The 20,973-nt window shown below is 42.5% G+C and overlaps 1 long non-coding RNA gene across 3 annotated transcripts in view; it reads left to right on the top strand.

Moving 5' to 3' along the window:
* Window positions 1-20,973, top strand: part of LOC119124636 — an 87,962-nt gene that overhangs the window by 65,885 nt on the left and 1,104 nt on the right. The window contains exon 4 of one of the 3 annotated variants that reach the window (XR_005098305.1): window positions 18,395-18,482. This is a non-coding gene — a long non-coding RNA (uncharacterized LOC119124636). Of the gene's footprint in view, window positions 1-6,352; window positions 7,270-18,394; window positions 19,744-20,973 lie in introns of those variants that run through there. The other 2 variants (XR_005098306.1, XR_005098304.1) reach the window with 2 other exon arrangements.

Below are 20,973 nucleotides of genomic sequence, written 5' to 3' on the forward strand. Positions count from 1 at the left end.
TGTGTTTAAATAGTCTTATTTTGTCATGTTTAATTTTTTCTAATTTACAATGGCGACCTGGAGGCAAGGTGTGTGAAGTGTCTTGCCCAAGGACACAACGACATGTGACAGAGCTGGGATCGAACCGCCAACCCTCCGGTTACTCAACGACCCGCTCTACTGCCTGAGCCACACCCTCATTATTTGTCTAATAAATGTCCAACGCGTGTCAAGCGCCGCATACGTACTGCGTAAGGCTGTTGCTGTACTGTATTTTTTATTTTTTTGTAGTTTTACATACTGTTTTAGACAAAATTTGGAAAATTTCTTTGGAACGCGACAGATTCGCTTCTCGACGCTCCTTCTGGAATAAATTAGCGTCGAGTTCCGGGGTTCTACTGTAGAAGTTTAAACTTTTTGTGATTACTCTCTTCATTAGTTGATGAGCGCCCCTGTTTTTCCTTCATGGTCATGTACCAGTACCAAACAGAGGAAACATCTGCTTGACTGCTGTTCTAACCGCTCCTGATCCACACAGACACACACACACATATACATGCACACACACACATACGCACACACGCTAACAGATGCTGCCTTTCTTCCTCCCATCCTCATCCTGTCTCAACTACCAAGCAGTTCTTGGCATTTTGCAACACAGCCATAAAAGTTATTCCGTCATCCTTTGACCTCCCTTGTAGGGCTGGGCATTTAATTGAAATCTACCGTATTTTCCGGACTATAAGTCACAGTATTTTTAAGGGGACAGTAGTGTCACTGATATGTGCTGAAATCTGTGAACAAGAAACGGATTTGATTACTCCTTCCATCACTATCTACGGCAAACTAATTTTTTTTTTAGCTTTTATTGTTGCTGTTTTCTTCATTCAGACATTGCATTATAGCACACAAGTGACAATTCTCTGTCCAACAAGCTTTTGTGGCAAATGACAAAACATGAAACTTTGTTTAAGCATCTTCAACAAATGATGTCTAGACAAGCCTGTAGTGTAGAGAATGGTTCAAGTTCAGTCATTCACAGAGATCTGCTGGAGTACAAAGATGGTGTCCAAAGATCTTTGTTGCTACTACTGGAGGTCAGGCGCGACGTCAAGTGGAAACGGAAAAAAAATCTTGTGGTGCGTTGTGGGGATACAATAAATAAACCTCGTCATCAGAAGGGGCAAACACAAAGTGTGTCCTTCCCAGTCGTGGTGGTGGGAAGGATCGATGACTTCATCTATATTATTCCCTTGGGGGATAGAGCAACAGTATTCACAGTAGACCTTGGCTACATTTAGTCAGCCTGTGAACTGTTTGTGGTGACAGTCCTTAATCTCAAAACTATTGTTATTTAAGGGCTTTTTTTTTTTTCAGGTTTACATTTCCTTGGTATCCTGTTTTGTCACTGTACACAGACACCATTTTTACAGTACAAAGGATACTTTGTACTGATATTTGCCCCTTCAGACTGCTATGTCATAAAATTCTGATAGGCTTCTCACATTGACAAAGCCACTATTTTAACTGGCAGGTTGAGACCAGAAAAGCCAATCACCTCATCACATTGGTCTCCATGGGAGTTTTATATAAAGGCACTCAACTTTTGGATTGTCTCATTGTTTCGAAAGGGAAACCTCATGGCATGCTGGAGTTGTGGTGGGAGAAGGATTTGAAAAGACAAGAGTGAAAGGGAAACAATAGCAATGCTATATTGAGAAATGATTTTTATCCCCTTGTTGAATACATATTATTTTTATTCCTTAACTTGTCCATAAGTTATTTTTGCAACGTCAGCCGGTTTAATGGCATTTATGCTCTAAATAGGTCCGCTGATGAGAGAGCATGGGAAAAATAGCTGGCATGTGCTAAACCGCTGGGAAAAGACTGTTTTCAATGGTAGAGGTGCACAGCAAAGTGGGATACTAATGCATTATTTTGCTCCCACTGAGGAGGAGGAAACATGGAAACATGGACAAGAAAAGTGCTGAGATTAGACCAGACCAAGCAGAACAAGCCCTTTGCAGTTTGTGCTCGCTTGGCTTCACTTCACTCAGAGATGAGAAGATGAGAAGTGGATGGTCTCTGATTGAGGCAGTAGCCATGTGGTGCAGTGTACCAGAGCTAGTCCTCTCTTTTTTTTTTTTTTTTCTCTCAATCATCTGGTCCTGCTTTTTCAAAATCCCCCGACGTCTGCAAGAGCTGTGGCGGCGCACATTCCGACATACCAGCCTGATGGTTGCTGGCCCATTAGCAGGGCCCAAGTGGAGGAGCCCACCCAGGGCTGCCCACCCTCTCATGCCTACCTTCGGCCTTCCTGCCCTGCCCTGGCTCTGGATCAGAGGCAGGCCTCATGTCAGGGGACGGGGCTAATGATGACCACTGCCATGCCATCCCTTTCAAGCCTTAGCCCAAGAGTACAATTTGACGAATGCTATTTCCTGGTGATAAGATGCAAACAACCTCATTTGACTTTTTTTTTTTTCCAGAGGTTTGGGTGGTAAGGAGATTGTTCGCTGTGGCAAAATACGTGCTCTGTCTCTGATGCGGCTTAGCTCTGCTCGTAGTTGTTGTGCATTGATTGCTGACGTTTCTTAGCAACGTGCCGTGGTGCTCGCTGGGTAATGTGGGATGATGACGTGAGAGGTAGGGTTGAACTACAATACAAGCTCGTGAGTAGTGGTGTTCGCCTCCAGTGTCTTCTTCATTGTCGGCAATAATCGCCGTACCCCAAGTTTTAACAGTAGTGGCAGTGCCTACTGTCACGTGCGTTATTGTCTTATGATATGATGTTAAGTTACAGAAATGGAACATTGCACACTTTTGCGGGCCTGAAAGTAGTGTAAATATTTTATATTTTTTTTAAATAAAATAATAATGTTTTCAACAGTGCATTTTTCTTACTGGGCAAAAACTGGACTAAAACCTCCATTTATGAACAATGACTGGGAGTAAGGGGTGAATTCTCCCAAGGGCTTGAGCCAGAAAAGATATGAAGCCGCACACCTTATGATTGTGCAGATTCCACAGTCAATTTAATTGTGTCAATTATGCACCTTCCTGAACGATATGGCGCGACATTTAAATGACGGCGTCTTCTTTCAAATTTAATTGTGTGAATATTCTCCCAGATTATGCATCTTTCCTCTTTTGCGCTCAGAAAGCTGTAGCAAGGACTAGCGCCTCTTGAAGTTGAAACATCATTTTACAGTTTTCATCCAATGAACTTTGTCTGTAATTTGCCGCGTGACCGAACGGCTGCTGAGTCATGCTGCATAGTGACTTGGAATTTGCCTGAAAGCGCTCACAACAACTGCTGTCATTGTAATGGTGGTGATGGTGGATTAGATTTTGAATAATTTGTTTTAATTTGATAAATGATGGTCATGAAACCCATAAAAGGTCCCGTGCTTGTGCGGCGCAAAGTGTTGCTAGGCAATGCTTAAACAATGGCCGGCTCACTCGCATTTCATTCAGCTCCAAATAGACATTTAGTCATGAGTACAGTCCTCTGATTAAATTGCTTTTGTTGTAGGCTGTTATTTAAATATAGAATGCAAATACATATACTCCTTCAGCCCATTAGTTGCACCATGCACATCACTCGGGATGATCAGTATATACGTAACTTCCAGATCCATACCCAAGTCAATTTCATATTTAAATCTATTCCAAATGGAGCTCTATAGTTCACACAAATCACCTCGTCAGCTCCACGTAGATGCAAACTAAAACGAACTGAGGGTGTATTCAGACCTGACTGTTTGGTCCACTTTAAAAGGACCAGGGTTCGATTCTAACGCTGGTTCAAACATTTTATGCAGGTGTGAATATGTGCGGATAAAAGAACCGGACCGAGACCCACCTTTTAGGGTGGTCTCGGTTCGCCAAATGTTAAATACCAAATAAATACCAAATGTTCAAGAGGAAGGAAGGAAGGAAGGAAGGAAGGAAGGAAGGAAGGAAGGAAGGAAGGAAGGAAGGAAGGAAGGAAGGAAGGAAGGAAGGAAGGAAGGAAGGAAGGAATATATTGTTTTGTTCTTCGTTTAGCTATTATAAACATATTTTTGCATAGATATCTAAATAGAAAATGACAGGAAAATAGAATTACTTTGCTCATTTTGTAACAATACAAGGCAGTAATGGACTTGGTAACACAATTACTTTTAGGAAGAAGCAATTTGCAAATTCCTTTTTAAAGTAACATGGGTAACACTGCTTGTGAAACACATCCCAAAACTTGTGACTATGTCTTCGCATAATGTGAAAATAGTGTGAAAATACCTTGCAGCAATTTATTTTAAATACAACCAGTCACTTTGTTTTGCTTTGAACTCTGCTGTACTTCTGTGAAAAACCCATACCAGCGTTTATAGATGCCTAGACATGGGACGTGTTTAGCTCAAAGCATAAAAATCCATGTGCTTGCTCTGTCGCGAATCTACATCATAAAACCAAGTCAGGTGGAAATGAAGGCTGAGGGAGTTCTTCTCTGGGCATTTGGCTTCATGCTTCCCGTGTGACCTCTGCTTGAAGATAACAACCATGGCATGATTATCAGAGGGGATGCGTGAAGCCAGGCAAGGACTTCATCCACGTGCGCCTCTGATTACAATCATTCATAAATTCAGCTCCAGAGTTTTGAATCTTATCTGCATCATCGTCATAGCAATGGGTGTTATCTCTAACCCCCAGCCCAGTCCAGCCCACTACCACCACCACACCTCTTGTTGGCTACTAGGAAGGAATTACTATATATATACGCACACAAATACTCCACATTTTACTGTTCACTGTTTCCACAGTAATGTATTTGTTTTGTATGAAGTGGGCTTTTCCCTTCTCAGTGACCTCTGTTATGTGTTTTCCTCTTGTCCCTATCTCCACCTTTCAACAAGTCTTCCTATCCCGCTGCCAGACAACCGGCAGGGAAAATTCCCCTCGCTCATTTAACCCAGATTCAGCAGTACAGGCAGGCTGTGAAGTTGAGGCTGTAACATAGCAGAATGTAAATAGAGCAGTGTTTTTCGCATTACTTCACCTCTTATTTTTAGTCCCGGAACAAGAGCAGGCAAAGGTGTGTCTTTTCAACCCCCTCTGAGTCTTATCAGCTGTATACACAGGAAAAAAAAATGGGGACTTGGAAATCAAACAACAATAATAACCCAATAGGAAGTGATGTGTTGATTTATGATTTAACCGTTACCTGCTATTGGCAGACAAATCAGGGTCAACGTTTCTAAACACTGACTCTGTTTTTGCTTTCTCTTTCCTCGATTACTAGTTGACGCCCAGCTCTTCCCCTCACTCAGGCACAAACCAGTCATACAGGCCACTTTCAGTCTTAACAATGCTGCCGTTGCGTCCTGACGCTGTGCATGCCTGTATGCGCTGTCGTTTTAATCGGCTATTTATGGAAAAGAAAACACAGATGTTGCTACCATTATTCGTTACCACGAACATTGTTGAATATGATACCTGTAAGCTGTTGTGATGAAAGCTTTTACTCTGCACATTACCTCCTTCTCTCACCGCAGCCAGCATCTTTTCTCGATATTGACGCTTAGCATGAGCAAATCGGGAATTCAAAGGTACTTTTAGCTACCCCAAATATTAAAACTCAGGCAATGACTATGAAGTTTGTCTGAGTGGGTTTTGCCGTGGGGCTTCTGTGGCAAATCCACATGTGACAAACTAAAAGCTAAAGACAATCTAAAGATTTTTTTTTTTTTTTGCCAACACATAAGCTGTTTGTGTGTGTGCGTGCAAGTATGCGTGAACCAGTGTTCACTGCACATGATGACTCAGCTGGATTTCCACTGAGGTAAAGTGTCACTCTCTAATGAACGGTAAACTCACAGACGCACACACACACATGCATGCCAACCCAGCCACTCCATCAAGTGTATCTGAAAGTAGCTTGCAGGTAGGCCACGCAAATATTCAATCATCAGCACATCAATGAAGTACAACACAAATAATCTCATGATCTGCTGGAGCTGCACACACTTAAACACACAAACATTTTACTTTGGCCTTGTCCCTGTACAAGCAGCCCTTCTATAGTGTGCGACTCCAATGGAGTGGATCAAGTCCAGCAAAGACACCCTCACACGCTTCCTCCCTCCCTTTCTCCAAATCCTCCCTCCTGTGTGACCGCAGGGCCTTTCTTCCTTCCTTCCTTCCTTCCTCTTGACACAGAGGCCTTGTCGAGTCGCAGGGGAGTCAGGATGGCCGGATGCGCTTCGACCAGACAGACAGACTGACAACGAGTCGACGTGCAGACAGGAGGATGCAGCTACTGTGGACTTTGGACTGGCTTTTCTTCCCATCCAGAGCGCCGAGGAGTATGACATCATTTCTGTTTTGACAGGACAACAGGAAGGTAGAGGGAGAGGGATGCCGAACGGCGGGAGGCGGAGTGTACTTGACAGCACCAAGAACTATGTGGTCGTGAAAGGACGCATGAGTGGTGATCAGTGAAGAGGCCAGAGATGGACAGCTGTGGTAGCAGAGGTGCACATTGACCTTGGGAAGTTAGGTTTCATTTTATTTCCTTAATTTACCCCTCGCCCTCCTTCTTTTTCATGGATGAATCAATGAAGACTAACTACAGAAAAAATGACAGGGTTAGGGCCACAAGAATTCTTCTAAAACAGTCAGTGTTAAAGCTCTAGCTGGTTGGAATTGCAGACACACTGTTTGGGGTAAGTTAATAAACTCTAGTTGGTAGAAACCTTTGATTGTGTTGATCTCGGGACTTCCAAGTGCTTGTACGCAAATTATCATCCAAGCCTGCCGTTTTGGACCTCGCTTTGTACACTGAGAATAGAAAAGCATTTTAGGCCATGGACCAGGGCACATATGAATAAACAACCGTAAACAATTCAGTCTTCCAGTAATCCAACATGCATTTTTTTCCGCACAAAATAGGGGGGAACCTTGAGCCGAAATTCAAACCAGGGTGAGTCAAGTAGTCCATTGAGCTGCCTGTGCCTGTCCGAGACATCATTATGTTGCACTACTACAGTTATCCTCAGGTTTTGTGGAAATCTGTCTTGTATTCATTGTGTAATCCCGTCAACCAGATCTTTCCGACCATTTATTTGTGTTAAAAAAAAAAAAAAGTTTGATAAAGGTCATAAAAGCAGCAAACTTAATGTGGGCTTTTGCACCGTACTGTGAACATTCTAAAGGAAAGTTCATGCACTTGTAGTGCAAAATGAAGAAGAAAAAAACACAGTGTAAACTGACAGCCAAAATAAATACAACTTTGAGTCCTCCATGTTCCACAGTCGTATTCATGTCTGGTTCTCTGTCTCTGTATGTGCCCCCGGATTCACTGGCGACCAGTCCAGGGTGTCGTCTGCCTTTTGGGATAGGCTTCAGTTCCCTCAACAAAATGGGCTGTACAGAAAATGGATTGATGATGTCATAATGGAGGAGAGGGAAGATTGGAAGAAAGGACAGAGCGCCCACAGAAGCTCATATAAGCATAGATCCGACTTCATAGCCCCCTCCTCTATCTGTCTTTTTCTAAGAAAAGGATACAGTGGGTGCCAGCTGCAATACAGTGCAGCACTTGACAAAGGTTAACATCACCGCACTCCATCGAGTTCCTCTGCTCATCAATTCCGAGCCTTGTGCTGTCACTGCGGGCCTCCGGACGGAACAGCTGGCTGCAGGAAGACAAGCGCTCTTCCACAAGCTGTCCTCTGATCAGCTGCAGCCAGCTGTCCAACAGCAGCCCCGCTCCGCTATTCAGAGCGCTACCGGCCAGGCAGGCCTTCTTCTGGCGCCTGCACTGTACTGGATTCTCTTGATCACGTCTTCCTTCCTACATTTTCCACCCCCAACAGAAGCATCCCCCGCCATGAGCTCCACAGCAGGGCCTCATCTGCCTTGATGAGTTCTTTTTTTTTCTCTACACCGAGTAAAATTGTACCTTCTAAATCCAGGCCGTCGCAAATATTGCTCCACCATTTCCGTCTTGCTTTGTCTCGACAGCTTTCACACTGGGGCTTCAGATGAACTTTTGTCCTTGGTTTGCTCCAACTTTTGTTTTCGTTTTGCCCTCGCAGCAATTCTTTATCCGTCCTGGATTACCATTCGCCCTTGTCCCTTCTGTCTGGCCGTCTTTTGGTAGCCATTCTTCTTTTCCTTCTTTGTTAACTGTGGTGTCTCACTTTCGCCAGTCCTTCCTCGGCGCTCCATTCTGCGTTCATTCTTTGACACGCCATTGCAATCTAATGTGCTTCCTTTTTCCAAATGTCACAATACAGTGTCTTCTCTTCTTCTTTAGAGCAACTTGCTCTATGCCTCCATTCTGCACGTTTTTTTTTCACAGGTGTCTGTAAGGTGGGGATTTACATTTTCTCAGGACAGGGAGCCCGTGGAGAGAGGCCTGCTGGCAGATCAAAGGCTCCGCCAGTAAAACGATCTGAAAGAGTCCGACATTAGCATCCATCAGGGTACCTTGAAAGCTCCCTGGTCAGCCGAGAGAGAAGCTAAGGGCCCCCAAAGTGAAAGGCAGAGGCGTGATGGAGGGGAGGGGATGGAGAGAAAGAGGTGGAGGCAAATCTACATGAGGGAAATGTCAGTGGAAGGGAAGATAATTCCCAATCCAAGATGGAAATATTCTTTTAGATTCTCCCACCTTCTTCACCTCTTCCTTCTCGTAGTTCTGCTGTTGTACCAACTTCTTTCTTAGAACGTCAGGTCTATAAGGGGAGATTATCTCCATCTGGGCAAGATCATTATTCAACTCACCAGATGCTGACATTTATTACTTCTTTTTGCGGTTCGCACATAGTGTCAGATCTCCAGGGTAGAAGAGAGAAATAGAGCATGCTAGTTTTATAGGAAGCCAGTATTTTGCCCCTTCCAAAATAACACCCAAACAATTGGATTAGTAGGATTTAACCTACCCCAGCAATCTTTAGGCAGTAGGAGGGGTCCACCCTGAACTGGTTCCCAGCCACAATCACACCTCAGCGTGCTCAATTAATGACACAAATTTTCACTAATGATCCTGGTATTTAAAAAAAACATGTGTATCAAATTGTCTGAAATTGTCCATCGCTACTTGTCATAATGGCATCATTAACACTGTCTTGTTTAAAAATATTTCAAGGTCAGTATATACAGTACTACATTAGGAAGGAAAAATAAATATATCAAATTTCACCAGCTGTTTAAGTGTTCAAATGATGCTTACATTTTGAATGGTATGTGTCATGCTGCAAACTTTAATCAAGTAGACTCTTGATTCGGAAATAAAGAGCCTACATTTAGTATAATGAGTGTCCTTTTTGGAGATGCTTTGCCAGACCTACTGTCCACTTTCCAGCTGTCTCATGCCAAGACAGATTTAAATACAGGACCAAATATCACCTACCTCCTACAACTGCAAAAATGAGAATTTTATTTTCTTCCAGTTGCTTCCACTGAACTTGTTTTGTCAGGTAAAAACAGTAACTAGTTGATGATGTCATCCACCTTTTTTGTGTGTTTGATGAACAAAAGTCACCCAAAACCTTCAAATGACCCGAAAACTACCATCCTTGAAAATGCTTTGGGAAGAGAACACTGTATGAAAACAGAGCTAACTACTCATCAACATCTCCTGCTACAGTACACGAAGAAACAAGAGTTAATGATCAACACGCGTATTACTAATGAATGTAATGAACTTCCCGCCCTGGTGCACCTAAACAGACTCACACGTACGCACTCTTGCCGACATGTGTGAAGCCTCCTGCCTGAGTGGCTGCATGTCCCGTTTGTAAAAAACTCAGACAGATAGTGGCGTGTCCACCCCAAGATGAGTTCCTCCTCTGTTTAGGGAAAAGGATGTGATCTCACTCGTTAAAAATCCAACCTATGTCGCTTGCCACTCATGACTTAATCCAGGCTTTTCCTTTGTACAGCCCTCCTCTTCCCCTCTGCTTCTCTCTCTCTCTCTCTCTCTCTCTCTCTCTCTCTCTCTCTCTCTCTCTCTCTCTCTCTCGCTTGCTCTCTCGCTTGCTCATTTTCATGGCTATAGTCAGTGTATGGTTTGAATAGATTTTTGGGACGTTCATTCTCTTACTAATTGTTCAATTTTTAATTTACACATTTTAGCAAATATAGTAGAAATGACAATACACCTTTCGACCGCTACTATGGCCAAACAATTCAAATTTTTGGCAGCATTTTACATCTTCATATCCTGTATACGCAACATCCTGAAATCATGTTGAGAGATTAAAATGCAACCTTAAAATCAAATATAAAGAATAGAGAAAAAAAAAAGAAAAAAATAACCCATCAAATTAGAAATAGTCAATGCAGTAGGTTGTAGCTTACCTGCTTACGCAAGTTTAAAAAGACTATAAACATATCGATCCCTGCTCACATATATTATTTCATTATTAATAAATCCCATAATTTATCTATCTATACATAATTAAAACATAAAATCAAAAGCACAAAAGATCAAAAGCAGTTGAGACTCCCAGCTAGAAGGAGGAATCGAACAGCAGAAAGTTCACTGTTTCATTGAAACACCCACACACCACACCTGCCTCCTATGCAAACTTTCTTTGTTGGGATCAATTGCCTTATTTGCACATGAACGACAAACGTTTCCTGGCAAACATAGCTGAGCATAATTTTTATGACACGTGGATGCCCTTGAGGATCATGCTCAGGAATACGAATCAGTAGCGTTCACTATGGGTCTGTGTACATATGATGAAAATTACAGGCATCGCTCATCTTGTAAGTGGGAGAATGAGAGAGAGAGAGCGAGAGAGAGAGAGAGAGAGAGGGGGGGGGGGGGTGGCATGGGGAGAACATGCAAACTCCACACAGGGAGAGCCGGAGTGGAATCAAACCCACACCCTTTGAACTGTGAGATGGACGTGCTAACCAGTGTTCCACAGTGCCATGACTGACTGTGGTCCAGAACATGCAAACACAATCTGCTACAGATGACTAAGGTTGGGAAAAAAAAGCCTGTGCAAATGAAGTATTCAATGTGCAAAACATTTAAAGTAACATATTTGCTTTTACTTTTTGGGTGAACATTTTATTTCCCAACTTGTTTGCCAAAAAAAAAAAAAAAAAAAAATGAAAACATTTAGAATTTGGGACATAAAAGTGCAAAGGTAAAGGTGCAAAGCCCAAATAAATTACTAAAACAAAAACAAACAATCTCTTTAAGAGTAATTTGGGGTTCAACGCCATTGAGCGCGCTATAACCTCTCCTACAATTCTTGAATGCTATCGTGGAATGATACCTTATCGTTGCTGTTTGACAAGAAAGACTGAGTGGGGTTGCTCATCGCGTGACATATGAGTTTTCATCGACTGGAGCGTTTGTTATCACGCTTTTGTCGCATTTTGATGACACACGCACTGTGCAACTGTTTGTGGCCGGCGTTGCTAAATATTTTGCCCCCGCCTAATTAAGCCTTGTTTACAATGCGTTTAGTGGGGTTTTATTTTGAATTCTAAGAAGAGAAAACCACTCTTGGATGAAAAGGAACTGCCTTTCAAAAAACGTTCATTGGCCGCAGAATGAGCTTGGTCACAAAAAGGTTCACGGAGCATGCGCATACTAATACTCTTAATTTAATTTCAAAGCCTCCTTCTGTTTGTTGCACCCTCGAGTGCATTACGTCCTCATTCACCTCCTTCAAAAACACACCAGCAGCACTTGTCACCTCAAGGGGGAGAAGAATTAGAAAACAACATCCTACTGACTTGCCACGAGGTACTTTTAACAGAGACATGTCAAATGCAGCTTTTCTTGTTATAATTGCAGATTGTTTCCTTTAGCTCATGCACTTCCAGCCCAGGTAAAAATGTAACTTTAACGTCTATCGCTGTCAGTGGCAGTGAATGAGTTAGTTTTGTCGGCTAATAGTCTCAGGCTCATTTTTTTCACGTTTGTCTCATGCAATATTGTTTTCCCATATGTCAACGCTATACACATTTCATATCCCAACCCGATACACACACATACAGTATATCATCTCATTTCTTGAGCATCTGTCATAATATCTACAGTGAGAAGAAATGAAAATGTGACAGGCTTTGAAACAACATTTTGGAGTACAAGCAGTTTGTGTGTATGCTTATGCGTGTTCATATAGCATTGATCACAGGTGACTATGAGCAAAGGATGAAGATTCTGGGTTTGTATCTGTGTGGGCTTGTACATTTTTGTGGAGTGTGCGTGATCCAGCTTGTTCCTCACAGCGCTCAAACTTGTATACTGCTGAATCAACTCATTAGACATTGTGAGCATCAGTTGCCTAATGTTTATGGAATAGTTATTAATTCATCAGTATGTAGAAGCTCCTTAATCAAAAGGAAAGGCAACTTTATTGATGTAGCAAATTTCAAGGCAACTCAATGTTCTTCACACAGCCAAATGCACATAACCTTAAAAGCATTTAAAAATAAACAGCTGAATATATTCATAAAACAAAGAGAACCAAAGTCTCTCATTAAAATTACTAAAAGAATGTACGCTGAAAAAATTTGAACACATTTACAAACAACAGATTTACAGATATTTAAAAGCAAAGTAAAACAATAAAATAAAATAATGGCTAGTGTCGTTGAGTTTAAAAATGCTTAAAAACTAAATCAAAGGTGTGGCTATAAAAAAAAGCATACTTTGTTACCTTAATTCAAACACATTAATACTTTGTTGAAGCTGACTTCTCTTCCGTTTGTAACTTATTCCATTTACGTGTAGCATACCAGCTAAATGATTTCACCATGATGCTTTGAGCTTCACTAATCGGCACAAGTCTGCAGACCCAAGAGCTCTACTGGGTTTATATTAAATTAGTATTTTTAATCTATTCAGGACCCAACTCAACTCAGTGATTTATGGACCAGCAACAGAATTTTAAAATCCATCCTACAGCTGACTGGGAGGTGGTGTAAAGCCTTTCGAAAAGAATAATCGCAAAAAGACGGACAGTTTGACTGATTGAGTCCCGCATACTGATCAAAGATTGCAAAGTAGCTGAGCTCAAGTAAGAAATTCTTTTGATAATGAAGGACATCAGACCCAAGTATATTTGAGGCAACTGGACAAAAACAGCCACGCACTCAGATTTAATTGTTTTATAATGCATCTCCATACCGTCATATTCCCCTGGCTGAAACCCATTCGTCAGATTTATTCTATCACACAATTTGTCCATTTATGAATGGCAATGATGTAATGTTCCACTCGACATCTCTTTTACCACCCAGCCCCACTGTAATACAATCTTCCATGTCCTCCTCTCTTTTACTATACTTGCATTTCTTCATCGGAACACCTGGAGGTGCGCATAGCCTCTACTACATAATTTCCAGATCAAACAGAATCCAGCAAGATGAGTTATGAGATAAGGTAGATCCTGGACAGGTGGCACGAATGACGGTAAAAGATAAATACATACTGAAGCCGTCCCACTCGCTGGCAAGGAACTCACATATAACATTTATGACACATTTGCATGACCTGAGGATGTACTGGCATTCCCAGTCAGCTTGTAGAAAGCCCAGAGGACAAACTGTCAGGAAGTTCACAGGGAGTAAAAGTAGTGCCAAAATCACACAGAACCAGACCAACCGGATGTCTGTTTGTGGAAAGTGGACTGAAAGAAATTGTGAGAAAGCAAGAGACACCAAATGAAATATTGATCAGTGAATCCGCACCAAATACTTTGCTGCTGTCGTGATATTACGTAAGACAGCGAATTGGGAGTTCCCTTGTAGAGTCTGTTCCTGTTTTTCTGTGGGTGCTTTTCTGCTGAATGAAAATTGAATTTGTAGGAGAGCAATCCCCTTTGCTTTGTTTTACTGTGTTTAAGAATGAACAAATTACAGTTACAGTTATAGCAATAGAACACCTTGCTATCACGCCTGCAGAGTGAAAATCATTTTAAAAAAAAAAGGTCTCCCTCGGGTTTCCCTTAGATTGCTTAGTCTTGACTAGTGTGAGCTTTCTATGCCTGTTTTAAAGCACAGTACAATGGGACCTCAAGTTACAAACACCTCTTTTTACAAACAATGTATATGTTATTTTTTTAATGATCCCAAATCTGACATGTTAATTTGACACAAAATCTTGTTTAGACGTTTACCAGTGCCGACCGTACCTGGTCACCGCTGCAACAAAGGGTCTTGCCAAATAACACATGGACATCATTGGTTAGGCACGCTTTTATTTTGAAGTTTATCTCAGGAGTGTGCCGTGGCATAACGGCTAAATTGACAATTTGTTGCTATTTGCTTCCGATATTAGCAATGCAATTTTACACGTAGCATAATGGCACAACCAGTGAAAAGGCACTTTGCATTTCAGCTTAAATGAAATTGCGTTGATGGTTTGGTGGTGCTAATGTCAACAGTATATACCACATTTTGTCACCTCATGCATGTGAAGAGATTAAAGTTCTTCTAAATACACATTTTAAATCGAATTACATATGTATGGACAATCATTCCCCCAGGTTTGACATTTGATCATAGATGGGAGACACCTTCAAAACAAACATCTCCAAGAATTAGAGCTGGAGGTCTTCCTTGTATGGCGCTGCAGCTTGTGTGCAGGTTGTGGTTGTATTCTCTCACCTTTGGAAGATGGCATACATGTCCATGCTGACATTGTTTATTCAGCTTTTGTATTACAGTCGTGGGAACTGTGCTGGAGACTGTGAGGTCTTGGTGGTATCAGCTGGCTGCACACAGTTGACCACACAATGTGCCCTCATCGGCACACACACATTGCGCTGAGGAATGCTGCTCACAATCCACCTTATCAGGTGTTTTGTCTGAGGGACATCCGAAGAGGTTTTGGCGTTTTAACTAATAGACCTTTCGGAATACATACCTTCCCTTTTTTTTTTTTTTTTGCTGCTCATCTCTGTCTCATCTTGTATGCGTTCACCCCAACTTGTACTTCTCCTTCGCAGCTTGTCAAATGTGTTGTGACATCCCCGTTTAATTCACCTGACTGGTCTGATCTGTCTGCTTGAACACAAGCAATTACGCGAACATAGACATTTCAACATTTAAAACTGTCATACAAGAATGGGCACAAGTTCTCTGTGATTATCTCACAGTACATGAAGATGAGTAACTCATTTTCTGCTCTACATATTGGTCTTTCACTTTTTTTTAATATACTGCTTTTTTGTACCGTTCCATAAAATCCATTCCATCCTCTTTTATATTAATGCTACTCTTCTGTAGTCATATCGCAAAAACATTCAAATATCCCAAAAACACGTTAAGATTTGCCGAGGTGCCTCAAGATATGCCCGACATTTCACTGTACAGTCTCTGAAACGATCATGGCATAAATTCTTCACACTTAAAGCACCTGAAAATTTTTCTCTCCTTAGTCGATCCCTTCCACCTTGTTCCCAGGCCTGACTGTATGCCTGACCCGTACCTTACAATTGATTTATCCCTGATTGTTAGACAGCCTCTGAAGCCGCCTCTTGATTGGCTCCATATGAGAGCAATGCCAAAGGGTCATCTATAACAATCATTTTCAGTGGCTCATTATTCCCCCAGCCAAACAACCCAAAGACCTAATTTCCTAGTGCACTGTTCATAAAAGTGACAGATGGCCAAAACCTGGAAAAGCTTTACTCTAATGGCAAGCTCACTGACGTTCTACTACAATGCTCCTTAGTACGTTTGATAGTTGCTGCCTGCTCGCTCGCTTTCTCACCCACTCCGTCTACCTTCTCTACCCTGTTCTTTTTTTTCAGAGAAGAAAAATGTGAAGGAGAAGAACGCAATATGTGTAATAGCTTGATGCCGTATTTCATCCAGTTCCATTTTTCTCCTGTTTTTATGGCTCATAATGTGAATCCTGTCCCCAAATATTTGTTTGGTAGTTTTCCTCTCTCTAAAGGCTCCCGCTACCTTTGCGTGGGGCAGCACTTAAAGTCACATGGACAGACAGAGGCCAACACAAGGTCTCTTTTCATCCCACAGACCTGCCGCTCTCTGCTGTTCAGGGTCATCTAGTAACTTGAGCAAGTCTGCACCCCTCCACGGCTGCCCGTGAGGGTCCTTTGCAGTGCTTGTGTGATAAATGTGTGGCTTGGAACAACAGCTGAGACTATAAGCCTGCGCTCGGTGTTCCCACTGCCTGCTTCAGACACAAGCGTGGTTTCCTCATAGTTTGGCTCTTTGTCACGAATAACTTCTTTTCATTTCTCTCCTCCCGTGATTGCCAAACACTACTCTGCATTAAAACATTTCTTCGAGGACTCTTTTTTTCTCTCTTTTATGTATTTCCACTTGCGTGCATTTGGCAGATGGAAATGCTGGGTTGTAACTGCATCCACAGTTTAGTTGCCTTGCAGGATTGTGGGGTGAGGGGGCACAAAGGTGGTTAGATGTGCACAGTCTTTCATTTAGTTATCAATTGATTGTCTTGGCAAACTTCTTGGTGCACACTGGCTATTTTTGTCTTCTGATGAAGCAGCATGTGCACTGGTTGTAGCTACAGCCAAATAGAACATAGTGGAGGGATGCTTGCTGAATGTGACAGACTTGTTTAATGTTACTATCCGTCATACAAATGTAAAAATATGTATTAAATTGATAATACGCCGATAAGTTTGTGACAGACATCAGTGGCATGCAAAGGGGGGGCCAGAGGGGGCAGGGCCCCGAGAAATCTACCAGAGGGGCGCATTCAGCCAAACAGTCTGCGGCAATATATTGACCTTATGCTTCCGAATCTTTTGTCTTCTGTTCTACTTTTCCAACTTGCACATAACTTTAAGTTAGTATTTAAGTTGAGTAAACACACGGCCCATCCGCTCACTTGAGCCACTCACTGTTTTTTACCTCCACTTCATTCATCCTACTGTCACTTTCACCGCCAATTCATCTAATAAAAATAGGGGGCCTAACCCCCATCTCCCTTGGCCATCTTTCATCCTGATTTTGTGGCCCTCCCATATGTGCTGCTAATCTCTCCCTTGTGTCTCTGAAATGTCAGTGCGGAGGAGCGAGCATGTACTTGCTCGCTATGGATTTCCAATGGAATGCACCATTTTCAGTTCACCCCGCGTACGTTGCCTGTTTTAATGGGCGGCGACTACAGTGTATTTATTTTCCTACTGGGTGTGGGAACTCAACCTGTTGGTACACTACCATTGTGAGATGGCCTGCAATACCTCCTGAAGTTGTGAGTCACACACATATGTCGACACGCACACACATGTTGCCACACAAACACCCTCCGTCATTTAGATTAGATTAGATATGCAATTAACAGTCAGGCTTGCAGTAAAAGCCACCTCAAGGTGCATTGTTAACAATGGGGGGAGGGCGGGGGACATGGCCCATGAGAAAGTAGAAAACCTGTCTGAGTAACCTGAGAATGATGAGTGTCAAAGCGGAAGCTGAGCACAATACTGCAAATGTGGCGTGATTGCCTGTGACTTTCAAAGAAAATGAATGGAATTTGAGTTTCGATCCAGTCAAGTTACCTTATCCCTTGGTTTATCTGAAGTTTTCAGAAGAGATAACATCCTATTATTTTCATTCATTCATTGCATTCATTCATGTATATATATATATATATATATATATATATACATACACACACACACACACACACACACATACACGCACATTCGCATACACATGCACGCACACACAGGTAAGTTGGCAAAACTTTAAGTGAGGGTCTGCGTGCCTTCTCCTGATTGTTTGTGTTTGAGAGGAGAGAGCCCTCACAAGTCAAAGAGGCTAAGTCCCAACTATCTGGCTCATTGGTAAACGCTGGAGGTCTGTGGACCAAGGCTTAGTGGAGGAGGGGTCAAAAAGATTGAATGATGGAAGGAGGGAGCGCTGGAGGCCCCTGCAAGACAATTCCCCTGACGTTGGGTCATTCACAGACACAGGAAATGCTTGACCTCACACCCTGAGAAACGTCCACAGCGGCCCACTTGTGTTAAAGGTGTAATTGGGCATAATTAGAAGCTGGCAGAGGGAGAGAAATGGAGACGGAATTATATGCCCCACATGCCTTCCCTTCCCCGTGCCTGGCTTCGTCTGGTGGCCTGCGACACAGCGGAGCCAAAATCTCACTGTGCAAATTTACAGCAAAATAAGCAAGAGAAATTTCACAACAACAACGAATCCTTTCAGCGCTGGTGCTAATTTAATACATCACACAAGCATGTGTGTTAATCATTTCAAGGGTGGAGTTTTTTTGCGACACTACACTCAGGAAGCAAAATTGTCAACAAAATGTTTTTAGATCCGAGGTTTGCATTAGGACCCGTCAGTTCCTTCTTTGTTTACGCACACTGCTTCACACAAGGAGCCACCGCTTTAGTTCTCCACCTCATCATCGTCATTGTCATGTTCATCTTTCTCCCAGGCCCCACTTCCTGTTGATGATGGCACTTTTCTTTTCCGTGGGCTTGTGTTCACTCTCCATCCAACTCTCCAGTGTCTCAACTGTGGAGGTAAAACACAGACAGTCTGACACAGACTCCAGCAAACAGGCAGCTGCTCCCCCTCAAAGCAGAGACTGGAATGCACTTTCGTTTGGCCCTTTCATTCATAAGAAATAAACCATGGTCCCGCATGCTGGGGTTTTAGTGAGAGAAAGGGCTGTCAGCCATTGATGTGATAGGGGGTTGAGTCAGTGGAGGTTGGTGGGTGGGAGAAGGCTTTCAGGAAGGATTTGGAAAGGCAGACGGGTGTAAATCTCTCTGCAGACCCATCAGGTAAACTTACAACTAATCATACTCACTTTGTCTGGGCACGTATTGATTATGGTTCAACATAGCCCTACAGTATTCTTTTTTGTTTCAGTGATTGATGAGAAAAATGAGAACAATCAGTTTGTTGTGTATGGAATGAGCTCAAGCAAGCGACAGAAGTTATCAATGGGCTCGATGAGAGCAAAGTTTCCATAACGAAAAGGAGTGGGGGAAGAGCTTGAAATGTAAGAAAGCTTCTGGGGGCTCGCAGCGGCGCTGAATGGGGGGCTGGGAAAGCAGGCTCGCAGCACACAACTCCCGACTAGTCAGTGATCACTCAGGAGGTCTGGAACTCTGACCTCTTACCCCTTAGAGGAGCGGATGCCACCATGGTGAAAATGTGAGAGGTGAGGTATGCGAGCCCCCTTAGCCCTGGCGGAAACCATTGCCCCCCCCCACCTGATGATGAATGGGATGTTAGCATTGACACAAATTGGCCCATAATAATGACACAAGGTCGCTAAGCATACAGGCACAGAGTGACAGACTGCGAATTACAAAATGAAAGGCAAGGAGAGGGATGGAGACAGGCAGAAAAAAAAGTTTTGCAGGGAAAAAAAAATTAGTTTTCCAATGCTGATGGGGGGGAGAGAATAATGGCTGAAGGTATTTGTGGTGGTTTCTTTTTTTCCACTCTTCTGAGCAGTGGGGTGGCAAAAAGGCCGAGATAGAGAGAGAAGCACACAAAAATCGCAGGAAGCCACTCGGGTGTGTCTTGTCGATTGGCTGCTGCGTACACAATACAGAAAATAGTAGAAATGAATAAAACAAAGTATACACATTCCATGTTTATTTGGTAAAGTAACCCACTGAGTTGCGAACAAATGCGACTATTCACAAAGGTAGCAAATATTGCTTGTCAGCAGGAATCGTTCGGTCGCAAATGTTCGCCAAATGGTCCCCTGACGTTCACCACACATTTGCCTGTACTTTTCTTGTTGAAAGGGATTTTACCTTGCGACAAGAAAAAAAAGATTGAATGATGATGTCAACACGCATAGAGTCTCCTAAACTATTGGAGTATGCGCTATGAAAACAACATCCCAAATGTGGAATTTTCAGCCAATTTCTAAAATGTTTTATCTATTTTTTTTATGTATCTTGGATTATTTTATTTTTTTTATAAAAACTCCTCACTTTGAATCCAGTGGAGTGTTTATCTCATGTCCACGCGCCATGTACAGTTCTCTATAAATAGCTGCCCACTTCCCAGGCAGGATCAGAAGGAAACAGCGGCGTCCCTTTTTATAGCCATGGAATGACACAGCATGTTGATGCATGCTTCTTTTTTTTCCCCCCCTCTCTACCGTGTCTAGCCCAATAAGGCATCCTTCTGTGTTTTAGGAAACACATGTATTAGATTAGTCATGTTGGGAGGCAAGGGTCACACTCCTGTCAGTAATTGAAATGTGATTATGTATGAGCTAACATGATTACAGGGGTGAGGGGTTGGCTTGGTGATTGAGAGGTAAATGCCAGCCTCTGATCTGCTTGCTTACTCCACAGTAGACATTCCAGAGGTAATGGAACATAAACGGGTCCATCGCCATCATCGTGCCCAACCGGACCTCACAGTTTTCTGCTATTTCCTAAACTGTTATCCAACATGTTTATCGTGTGACACAAAATTCTTTAGTTGAGCGTTTTATAGCTTTTTGTCCTTTTGTCTTGTTTTGGATAGAAATATTTTAAATACGGGCATGAGTTGTTGCATGTAATTTTCTGCTGCCCCTCTTGTTGTGAGTCACGCGCATGCTTATTTGAAATGATACTCCGTGCTGTTAGACATTAAGGATACATGGTCACACTTTATGTGTTGTACTGGAAATATCGACCTGGAATATTTGGTTTTCTGATTCTTCAAACCGGTTTCTTGCATGACAATTAGGAAATCGGATGAGTGGGGGGAAAAACCCCCACCTGAACTGCAAAGTGGTTGTCATGGAAAGTGATTTGGGCGTCTGTGTAAACATGCAGAAGTGTAAATCCAAGTCAGACCAAGATCAAGTGGCTTTGTTGAATTGTCTTGCTTCTTGTCGGCAATATGTTTTGGTACATTTGTTGTGTTCACACCTTTGCCTTCTGGTCCAGCTAGTCATATAAATGCTCAGAGACGGGAAGCCGATGATGATGATTTTTTCATCAGATATTCAAGAGTGTGGTGGCAGAATTTCCGGTTCCAGCTCACAAG

Source organism: Syngnathus acus, chromosome 6, assembly GCF_901709675.1.
Source record: "Syngnathus acus chromosome 6, fSynAcu1.2, whole genome shotgun sequence".
In the NCBI taxonomy this organism is placed as follows: Eukaryota; Metazoa; Chordata; class Actinopteri; order Syngnathiformes; family Syngnathidae; genus Syngnathus; species Syngnathus acus.